This window comes from Zonotrichia albicollis, chromosome 19 (genome assembly GCF_047830755.1).
Source record: "Zonotrichia albicollis isolate bZonAlb1 chromosome 19, bZonAlb1.hap1, whole genome shotgun sequence".
Classification (NCBI taxonomy): Eukaryota; Metazoa; Chordata; class Aves; order Passeriformes; family Passerellidae; genus Zonotrichia; species Zonotrichia albicollis.
The window spans coordinates 8,229,844-8,241,879 of NC_133837.1; the positions used below are offsets into that span (position 1 = coordinate 8,229,844).

The window sequence follows — 12,036 nt, forward strand, 5'->3', positions numbered from 1 at the left end:
ACTTGATATTTTAGGTTTAATTTGAATTAGCTGAATAAACCTACAGTTTCCTACCAAAGGGCTGTTCAGAACAAACTGGTCCCATAAGCTGACCAGTACCTTCCATTAGTGAACCAGTCTGGTTTTAACACAAGCAAAAAATAAAGCCCAAATTTTGAAAACAAATTGTATTAACTGACCTGAACACATTTCATGTTAGTTGACAAGATTTCAGTTTGTGCTCTCAGGGAAAAAGAGAACACAGACTCTTATTCATGGCCACAATGTTTATTTTTCTGTAAGAGCCTTGTGTGTTTCAGGTATCTGCCAATGTGATTTATTTTTATTATTTATACATTTCTAGTAGAAGTAATATCCAGAAGGCTTAGAAGTACAGATTAGCTCTATTTAGCATTCTTTCTTCTGTTTAAACTTCTAACACAAAGCTACCAAAGTCAGTATCATAAAACCCACTAAAATTGCCATATACAAATTCATTACAGGCGCCTACTATTAAGAGGTTTTTTCAGTGTGACCTGTCCAAAGAGAAGTGAACATCAGTCTTGCAAACAAAACAGTATTTTTCTGGTTTATTTAGCCAAGTTTCAGCACTGTCTCAGGCACAGAGGAAATTTAATGAGTTTTTGAGATTTTTGGGAGAAAGAGAACTTTTCTTTTAAAAAAAGCTCTCCATCTTGATCTGTGACAATACATAAAAAACCTTTTTGATCTGAGGTTTACGAAAGGTATTTTAAGAAGGTCCTACCCTTCTTTTCAAACAGCTGTAGAAATATTGCTGAACTGGAGTGGTACACATGGAAATAGAATCCCTGTTGGCCTGAAGTCATCTGAGCAGAAGAGCAGCAAGACTTTAGCAACTACAAACTACACAGTGACTAAACTTGCTCCACTTTGCTTTTCCTCTTTAACAGAAAAGAATGAACATGTTATGAGGAAAATGGAATGTGCGTATGTCAGAATAGAATAAAGTTGAACATGAATCACAAAACCTTAGCAAAACAAATACTCTCATGGCTGGTATTAGCTGCATTATTTTCCTAAAGTCTGGACTGTACTACCCAAACTTTCCTTGACTATTTAACGTTTGTGCAAGAGGAACAGGGCAGTCTGTGTCTCTCAGGCAGGCAATTGTCATTGGAGGCTTTACCTCCATCAATAGTGATGCCTTTTCTTTGTTCTGCACTATTTGCTGTTGTCAGCTGAAGTAACAGATATATCTATTATGCTGCCAAAGGAAACCAGCACAGCAACAGAATGACAATTCCTGCACCACTTACAACCAGCCTGCTACAAGAGGAGTATCAATTTAGTGTCTGTAGCATTAACTGTGGCCAATTTAATAGAAAAAAAGGTCTTTATACATCGTTTCTTGGGATTTGGCCCAGTGATTTGCTTGTCAGTCTTATGATGTGAAATAATACCTTTTGCTGTATTTGCGTGCGAGTTATTCAGAAACTTCGCAAGGCCTGTGTTCTTGTTACACCACTGATTTGCTATGACTGTGCTTCTTAGTAATAATCACTCCTTTGAAACCTTCAGCATCACCACATCATAAGTTTAACAGCTTTGGAAGGGAACAATGCAATTTTAGTGCTTACAGTTAAGTGCTTCCCTCAACCACAGATACATTCTGAATACACAGCACTTGACAAAAGACACTAAATAAGCTATCCACATCTAATTTCAAATTTATGCTTGATATCTCTTGAAATCTCTGAAATTCCCTCTTTAACTTCCATGTGTTTCATGCATGTTCTGTTTTTGCAGTGTGTCATATAATAAAATCAAAATGGGCACAACCTTTTAAACAGAGGGGATAATTTCAGGGGTTTGAGGAAGAATCTCAGTTTTTGTTCACACAACTGACTTAGTCTGTTTTCACTTTCTCTTCCTTCAAAAAATGCACTCCCAATCTGCAAGAAATAAAACCCCGTAAACTATAACCTCTGGGAAATTTCTTCTCTGATACCACATGAAGCTGCCTCTGCTGGTGGAAGGATTTTTGCAATGCATTTTGAATCAAAAGTTCTTATGAAATGTTGTCTGGATAGAGCAGTTCAGAGGGACTGACTAATGCTCCAATCCCCAGCACTCATCACAGACCTGCCTGGGCATCTCCACACATGCCAGTTATTAGGAAGCCTCCAGTTCTAGAAATGTCATTGAAAAAGTAGGAAGCACAGTTTTTTGCAGCCTAGTGAGGTTTCTTTAAAGGCCTCTGTTTCCCTGCAGTAACACTTATAACTCCTTAAAAGTCTGAAAACACTCTGTAGCTCATTAAGCAGATGAGCCTCATTTTCTGCACTCAAAACAAACAGATCAACTTCCAAGGCAACTGCTGCTCTCCTCAGGCTGAGGCTGCCCTGGGTTCACAATCAAAGCAGGCGCTAACAGCATTAAAAACCCTGCATATTTTGATGGACTCAGTCTTCTGGGAAATATTCCTGATGTGGACATTATAGGTAACTTGTGTGTGACTGATCCACTTGTGCTCAGGAGTTGCACTTTCTGGTAAAAATGTGGTTGGTCCCTCTCCAAGCAGGAGAAGGGGCTTCTCCTCAAATCTTCTGCAGGAAGTTTTTTTCACCCCCAGGCAGAATCACCTGGATGGTAAATCCTAGACCTTGGGATCCCTGAAAATCCTGCGGACATACAATCAATAAGAAAATCACCTAATGAGGACACCCAAACTTAGCAGCAGATAATTGCCATGGCCCACCAGACCCCTGTTACAAAGTGCTTACAGGTAACAGTTAAGGTTTAGGACGATTACTGCAACTTGCTAGCATGAATACCAAACCCCCTTAATTTGAGATATGCAACATATTCTTATTTGGTTTGCTTTTAAATTGAGTATTCTGTATTTAACTTTGTTTCGTAGTCTAAGATGCAAGAAAATTTTAGCAAACCATCTATTAGATGAGTTTTGGTGCATTACCTTGATGTCAGATGAGTGCAAATAGCTTGTCTCATTCTATCTGGTCTCATATTTCCATACTCCTCTCTTTCCTAACTCAGCTGTGTGAAGCAGTAGCTGACAGGAAGCTCCATGGTTCACATTTAATAACTCATACATTAAAAATCCCTCACAATATAGAAGTGTGAAAACTCACAAATACATTTAGCTTCTTAATCTGCACTCATACATACTCATATTTTGTCATGAATGAGGTTTAATTAAATGCATGGAAACTCCTGAGTTTATCAAGAGTTTTCTAATTCTTCCTTATTTTTTCTAGTTCTTGTTATCCCTTGTACATTAGCATTTCTAAATTATATAAAAATTTTATAAAATGTTGCATTAGAAAATGAATTCCTGAAATTGGCAGTGCTTGTTCTGATCACTGACTATATAAGACCATGAGGCAGTGAACACAATAAAATTAAGTAAGTTTCGTTCCAGTTTTAAATAAGATGTTACACATATTTTGAACTTAGACTGAACCTTAAATAAGATGTAAGGTTAAGGCAGCTTCCCTGAAATTCTGCTATGAGATAAAAGCATGTTAGAGACAAACACCTGCCCCAGCTTTTAAGAAAGGAAAATATGCCATGCTTCACAGGCCTATTTCTAATTAACCGTTTTACCATTTGCCTTGACTTTTCCAGAAGGAAATAAATTGCAATTTCTAGTTCTTCCAGTTCTTCCCTGAATCTGGGCATCTCTGATCATCTCCTCTTAGATGCTGACAGAATCCCTAATTTTCATCCGCCTGTTCTTCACTGTGCACATCCTAAAAAAATTAACACCAACACTGACTTGTCCTTTTAACACTAGCATTCAAACCTGTTACTTCTTTACATTAAGATATATTTGCTCTTTTCAAAATACCTTCAAGCTGACTACTAATTCTCCAGTCCTTAACTTCATAGGCAGTATAAAATTTTAAATGGTAATTGAGTCATCTTTTGAAGGGCTAAAAGGGAGAGCAGAGTATGATGTTGCCAACAGCATGCTGTTTGCTCAGCAGTAAAGTTTATGGAGTACTGCTTTATTCAGACAATCATTAGGTTCAGTACAGGTGGTAGCTGGATGACAGAATCATGATGTACAGAAAATCCATACCCATTATCTGGCACCATCTTCTTGATGTGAAAGACGCGAATTTACAGCTGCCTTTGGAGCTCTGACCAACAGTGACATTCAGCACGGAGCCTGTGTGACTCCTTGTGTGCAGGGCAGAAAGCTCACAAGCAGAAAAGGTTGTTAGGAACATCTATTATTTTTTTTTCCTTTTTTTACCATTAAAATGTCTTTTTTTTTTTTTTTCTTGACAATTACTAGCAGGACCACACATGGAGGAAGGAACAAGACAGTTTTCTAATATCCCCTCACTGCAAGCATTGCATTTTCTTTTGCTACAGTGAATTGCATGAGCTCCTTATTCTGTTGTTTTTAAACGGAGTCTGACCAAATCATTCGTAAATCAATAGTGCTGTATCTTCTGCCAGGTTTTTATCTCATTGACAAATGCAGCCGCTGCACAGAAAAATCCTGGTGCAGCCCATTCATAACCATCTCTAAAGTTTCCATTTTGCAACAATCCTTGCGCCAGCACTTTCACATCATGAAATGTCTGCTGATTTTCTGGATCAATTTATTTTTTATTTTCAATCTCACCAAAAGTGCCTGAAACTTAGAAACTGATTTACAAAGTGGTTCTCCTCCTTCTGTTAAAAGGCTGAAAGCATAAGTGCCTCTTTAGTAGTCTAAATCAGATTTTGGGTAGACACTGTTCATCTCCCTTTAGATGAACTTATATCTTCTATTTTAAACATAACTCCAAAGGATAAAGCAGGATTTCAAATTTATCAGCAGATTCAAACTATTTCTCTAGTGTGAACATAGTTCATTTTACGCACCTTTAAGAGAGAAACTTTCACCACCTGCAAGGCATTTGCACAGTGCTGAACCCCTGAAAATCTGTGACTGTTATACAGGTTCTGATAAGGACACAAGGTTAGGAAATACTTGGGGACTTAGCATTTCCTTTGCTGCTGCCAACACTCCTATCAAAACATGTTAAAGGACAAATATTAACTGCAAGGAAGAGGTTTGGAACTGGTAAGAGCTCTGGTTAAATTAATGGAGTTATGCTGACTTTTATTAAAAGTTGAGGGTTTGATTCTCCACTGTTTTCTGTTTTAAAAATATAACCAACTTAGCCTTAACCTCTAATATTTTTTGGATGAGTTGCTAAATTCTCAGATGGCCCTACTTGCTGAACACATAGCATAAATAGCACTCCTCCCTATGTAGTTCTTGACTGACCCAGTTTCTCTGTTCTTCTGAGAAATTCTGGCTGCTGTCTCTTCCTTTCATGTATTGTGCTGCATTTTCCAGTCCTCACTTGTCCTCAAGAGACTTGATGCCAAGTACAGAGCTACAGGTCCCAAAATAATGACACCACTTCCAATTCAGCCTCCATTCGTTTCACCTCATGGATTGAGGGATTGGATGGTTATAAAACCTTTGATTTCCTTGGATTTTGCATACTCCGGGTGACAGGAATAGTATCAAAAAGCCAAGGTAAAAGAGAAAATTTATTCAGGTGGAATAGAGTCAAGTGTGACTTGCACATGCCTTTCTGTCCCTCCAAAACAGGTTTCTGAATGGTCTACAATTCTAAATTACTTTCCAACAAAATTTCCCTCAAACTCATGTTGTGGACTCCTGAACTGAGACTCTTGGCAGTAACCAAAAGCTGCAACTGACATCTTCATTTCTCTTCTTCTGGTAAGATGAAAAAAAAAATATATATATATAAAACAGCATGCTCTTCTGCCTTTTCTCTGTAATGTCATTTATCTTGCTGTGATTCTTATGACAACTTGTAATGCTTCCAGAACTTGACTTTCAAAGCACTTTTCAAATCTCCTTTTGGATGCCAGGGTCTGGCCTCAATTCACCCAGCTGAAAAGTAGCCAAGGGCTTTGTGGAACAGCAGAGATTTATTTCAGAAGAGTTAAAGGTGGAATAAGCAGTGTCAGGCTGCTTCCCTTCCCCTTCAGCAGTTCTTAAGATTGGGTTTAACTCTTCCAAAGGCTCCTGGGCGAGACTGGCCACAGGTAGGACAGGAGGGGATATAATGACAAAGCATCATTCTCTCACCTTCTATTGAGGAAGGTTTATCAGATTCTGAGAATCAAGTCCCAATGGCAGAAAGAAAAATACTTTGGAAACCTTCATTGTCCTTTATCTCTTCCTGGAGGCACAGAAAGAACAAGGAATACAAGCCACAGCAAGTGGCACAATCAGGGCTATTCATAGGAACTGAGGATGAGATCTGTGTTACACACAGAAAAATACAGACCCCAACAGGAATGTTTTTAAAAACCAAGACAGAAATTAATTTAGCATTTATCCTTTTCAGACTAGTAGAAATTCTGCTGTGGCAATCCATGTATCTGATTAAAGCAATTATTTAAAAAATTGAGGGGGTTGAAAACACATGGATACACCATTTATAGCTATTGCTCAGTAACTTGGATGATACTAAAGATGTCATCAAGGAAGGGAAAAGAAATTAAACTTGTTCTACCACTGTGCACTAATTAAACTGTTTAGTGCAGAGATCAGCATAAATAAGGAATTAGCAAACAATAATGTGAGTAGAGGATGATTTGTAATAGCAGCACATTGATGCACTAGGCTCAGATACTATAATTTGACTGGCAGCACTTTATTAAAGTTTTGGCAGCATTTAAGCAGACTGGGAGTGCTGTGATGAAGCTCAAGCACATTAATCCAAGCTCCAGCTCTTGTTAATACTGATGAGTGAAGGCAGTTAATTAAATTATGTATGAAGTAGTGCTGATTAAATATTTCGCTCCTTGCTATAGAATTAACTCTGCTTTATTAACAGCCACTGTTGTCTCTAATAGTGAATGTCACAGGGACCTCTTCTCAGCCGTTTACTTTCATTTTTCTAGCCATCTGCTCAGTTGCTTATCGTATACATCTATTCCTGCTTGTACTGGCCTTTGAAAGAAACATTTTTGCTTCCCACAAATGGTTGTGTGATAGTGTAAAAGTTTTATTTCCTTACAGAAGAGGTTTCAGTGAAACTTTTAAATTAATTTTTCTCATTGACAATAGAATAGGATTCTACAGATTACACAGACACAGACTTTTGAATGATGCCGTCTCTAGATGGCAGCATTAATGGGCAATTTTCATTTTGCTTTGATGATGATTTCTACTTCCAGTTTTTACAACATTTTAAATAATTGTACATAAAACCTTTGGTAATGAGGAAGAGAAAGGAAAAATCCAGACACATAATCTTAAATTACACAGAAATTGTAAAGCAGAGTTTGACAAAATAAATAAACCAGCATCCTTTCGGAACTCTGCTGAACAACTGCAAGAATTACTGTCCTCACCAGCCGGCAGATATTTACAATTAATCTCAAAGACAATACAACTGAAACCTCAGTTATTTAGCTGTTCAAAGACAAACATTGCAAAAGCTTATCAGGACAGTGGCAATGGTTTGGCAACAAGTACAACAAAAGCCTCGACATTCTGCAGACACAACGGCTGCTGCTGGACCACGTTTTCACAAAGCCAGGTCAGTGCTCTTTCATCCTTTGCTGAGAGATGTGCGAAGAGTTGGTAAAATACAGTGAAATTTGGTACTGTAATATATGCTGGGAAATAATTCATGCTATAAAAGAATGTATTTCATAAAGATTGTGAAATCCAAACGAGTCTCTGACCACAAGCAGCCTGAGAGGCAGACGTCTATGTCTATTCAAATTCCGACATTCCTGAAGGCGGTAGGAGAACGATCGGCACTTAGCCTGTGAATAGATGCACGCAGCGTGATGATCACTGTTATCCCGAGTCACTGGAAGATGCCTAAGAGCGATCATCGCCCTGTGGATAACATCGATCATCGCCAGAAAGATACATGTGAATACCTGACTTCCCGGGATGGAGAATTTTGGGTGTGGGTTAGCTGTCTTTTTTTGCACCTTCTTCCTCCTTCTTCTTCAGGAATCTAGATGGTTCCCTCTAACTGGGTGAAAGTTGTCTGCATTGCAGGTTTCCGGTGATCATAATTGGATTAGAAGCATAAATAATACAGATGTCTACTGTTTATTGGATAATTGGAACTTAAATAGCCTTGAACAGACACCATTTTAGGTCACTTTCCTGACTCGTTAGAGAGAGCTCACATCTCGTGAGTTTGTAATAGATAAGGATAATAAACTTCAGAGTGAGACTTCAAAAACAACATCTCCTGAGTTTTATTCGCCCTGACCTTGGAGCAAGAAAAAGCCTGGCATTCCAACACAGCTGGAATTTTGAACTGCCTATGAAAATATTGATTTGGGAGTCACAGGCTGTGGAACGGATGAGGAGGAGGCTGACAGCCATCTGTGGAGGAAGCTCTGCTTGTTTCTCAGGGGTTCCAGAGATCATGGCGTGCTGCTGAGGGTGCCAGCTGGCCTGCTGCCACCAGGCTTTTCTGTGCCACCAACCAGTCTCTGGGAAGCCTGCCCATGGAATCACAGCACATATTCCAAACAAGAATTGCTTGGTATTTCTTCGCTATGAAAGCTGATGAGCAGCAGATTTTCTTTCCATTTCCAAAGCTCAGACTTCCAGGGCTTCACCTGACTGTTTGTGGTGGGGGTATGGCTGTGTGACTCTCAGGAGAGTCGCAGACAGCAGAACTGGAAGTGTTTGCTTAGGACTTTTGTCTTCATTTTTTTTTTGGCTGCCCATGACCAATTCAAGAGACCATAGCTGAAGAATAGCCAATTTACATAATTTTCCATATTCTCGAATCACTTCTGTTCCTTGAGAACATGTGATGGTTTCTCACGTTACCTTTCTGTTCTCTCAGTAAAACAGGACTTGATCTAGTAAAGAGAAATGGAATCCTCTTCTTTCTTGAAGCAAGAAATAACCATGAGGCTCCCTCTTGTTTACACTCACATTTAACACTCTGAATGGCAATGCAGTGCAGAGCTGAGGAATTAAAACCTCAAACACACAGGATGTTGGTTATTGCTTTAAGACTGACATGCTTTGGGATGCTTTATAACAAGGAAATCTTACTTCATTTTATTCAGTTAATTATAATCAGTTTAAAAATGGAGATCAGAACAGGAGCTACAAACGAGTCTTACATAATTACACAAAATGTTTACCTACAAACACATTTTGTAATTCTTCCTGATCAAATTTTAACTTTTTACCTCATTACTACAATTTTGGTTGTGGTAGAATTCAGAAGCAATTCCACACACCCAGATTATTCTCTACACCCTTTATACTGAGGCACATCTGAGGTAAAAATGGTGAGAAGAGGCTCAGTCCTGGAGACACTAAATTTAGAATGAGAAATACCTACAGAACACGGTGAACTCAGTAGGTGATTCATTTCCTGTTGAAGATGATTCCTAAAAGCTCAAGTATCTCCAGAAGGTCACTCCCACCTTCAGAAAACAAACACAACAACTTATTTTTAGAGTTATGTAGAAATATCTTGCCCACACAGTAAATTGGACATATGTTCTTGGGTTCAGCTGCCAGTTTTGTTGAAGAATTCTGGTCTCACTGTTTTACTAAATAAAATTTTGCATTTATTTTGGTCAAAGCAAAAACCAAATCTGGATAAAACCATTGCTCATGGACCTTGCAATGAGAGCTAAGTCTGCTGTTGACATTCTTCTTATGCTTGATTGTGGGTTGCTGTTACTCTTCAAAGCACATTCCTAACTTTAGATTACTGCAACTGAAAAGGATGCTGGATTGAACACGTGCTAAGTGGCATTGCAAAATCAGATTGAAAGTGGTAACGCTTCTGCCGCTATCCTTTGCACAATATGGAAATTGTTGTTCCTCTATCCCAAACATCCTCTTCCTTTGCTGACTGGCCCCAGTAGCTTCCTGTGTCTGCACAGAACACTGCACACTCACCAGGCCATAAATGAGGGAATGAAATACTCAAACTCTTGTGATCTTTTATCAAATTTATTACCTGCGGTAGACTCCATGCCAGAAATGTGCACAAAATTTCTCATGTGTAAAACTGGGATGTATTTTTTGTAGGTGAAAGTAGAATCAGGCTGGTCTGAGGGTTCAATGATTAATGTTGTATTTGAAATTTTAAATAAGCTCAGATCCCCAATTCAGCTATCACCGAAAACATTGGTTTGGATAAAATACTCTACATTATTTGCAAATGATAGGGTACAAGCTATTTTAAATAATCACAAGAGTATTCTGAAGGTGTATGAAGAAACTAGAACTGAGCATTGTGTACAGTGTAGTATGTGGAGTGGTGAAATTACAAAAAAAAAAAGAGCAGAGTAAAAAATCTTGAAGAATAATAAGAAATGGGGTAAAAAGGTCAGAGAGACATTGGAAACTACCAAGATGATCCACCTTCTGCATCTACAAATAAAACAATAGGCTTTTCCCAATATTCGTTGGCTGATATTAATTTAGAATTAGATATATCCTGATTTCCTATGGTTTTTTTCTAAAACTTGATTTTTAAAGGCCCAAATCCTATCAGTGGCATGTTCACAAAAAATATTCAATGTTAAAACCATTAAAAAATGCAAAAATAGGGGGACAGATTCCTGAAAAGAAAATGCTGCGAAAAAAAGGTTTTGCATCCCAATAGTTGTTTCAATTCATAAAAGCAATTTAAAAAAATTAAAATCCAACCTGAAATTATTTGTGCATCTTCATGCAAAGACCTTGGCATTCCAGGAGCACTTTATCCATCTTCACACATCATAAAATTCTACTAATTAAGTTCTCGCTTGTAAAATATTTAATATTTGCTGTTCTTCAACCACTAGATTAATTTTTACCACACATATATTGTTTCCTGGTGTTACAGAAGGCATGCTCTAGATAAATGTTTTGTACATCAAACATTTGAATCTTAAAAGTGAAAAATCCCTATAGGTGTAGGTATATATACAAATATAAATGTGTCTGTATGAAGCTCAACTGTAGAGCCATATGGGAAGGAAGATGGTTTTAAAAAAGATGCTTGACAAAACCCAAAAACCCAGTATTAGCATGAAGAGAACAATAACATTAGAGGCTGGTGAAATGTAATACTGTGACCTTTGGCGGTCGGTGTTTTGGATTGCACTACACAATGGCTAGGTCTGTTTGGAAGTTTTGGTTGCAAATATAGGGAGCAGAATTTGATAATTTATTAGTGCAATGCCTAAAGATACAGGATTTTCTTCCTGTTCTTGGGAGCAGGTGGTTTTATGGAGCTCTGCTGGTGGCTGAATGCCTCTGCTGAAGCACTGGGGTTTAAGGGGATGAAATATCCAACTGAGCTCATGAAAATGCTAAAGTTTCATCATTTCTGTTAAGCTTCTAGTGAATTCAGACTCTGACAATGAACAAATCTGGGCATTAGCTCAGCCAGACAGTGAGGAGATATAAATATAGTTGGGATTATGTCCATCCATAATGTGAAATTCTCTATGCATCTGCAATTCTGTCCATTCATAGTATGAAATTCTCTCTGTATTTAAATTCCTTGTGAAGTATGGTAGGGACAGAATGGAAAATCAAGTTGTCCTGTGACAAGATTACCCACAGCTATATGGAGGTGAGGCACTGTATCATCTTGACTTCTCTTAAAATATGTCACAAAGTGAAGAGGCAAGTTAGGGAGTGAAAACACACACCAAATTTAGAGTCTCTGAATAAGGACACTTGAATCTCGTTCTATTTGTTAAACTCCTGCTGTAAAGGAAAAGCACTTTCCTAAAATAGCAATTTCCTGCATATTTAACACTACAGTATGGAGGACTCCTGTGAAGTTCAAGACAGTTTTAGAAGTTACATCAGTAGGAGCTTTGGCATAATCATAGAAGAGCATGTTCTGGGCTGGAGTGCCCAGTGCACTGTTTTTGACTGCAGATTCTGGCCATAAAAGCAGATATGCCAGGCCACAGAGCGGAACATTTGGAGAGAAAGTGAAGCTTTGCTTTACCGACACAAGACAGAAACATTCACTGCCTCTCTCTGCCCAGGTG

At 38.3% G+C, this 12,036-nt stretch overlaps 1 protein-coding gene across 5 annotated transcripts in view; it reads right to left on the reverse strand.

Annotated features, from left to right (window-relative positions):
• Window positions 1-12,036, reverse strand: part of CA10 (carbonic anhydrase 10) — a 146,425-nt gene that overhangs the window by 83,590 nt on the left and 50,799 nt on the right. The window contains exon 2 of one of the 5 annotated variants that reach the window (XM_074554771.1): window positions 9,369-9,453. The exons of the other annotated variants lie outside the window; for them this stretch is intronic. The gene's annotated coding sequence lies outside the window, so the exon portion shown is untranslated. The remainder of the gene's footprint in view (window positions 1-9,368; window positions 9,454-12,036) is intronic. 5 annotated transcript variants of the gene reach the window in all.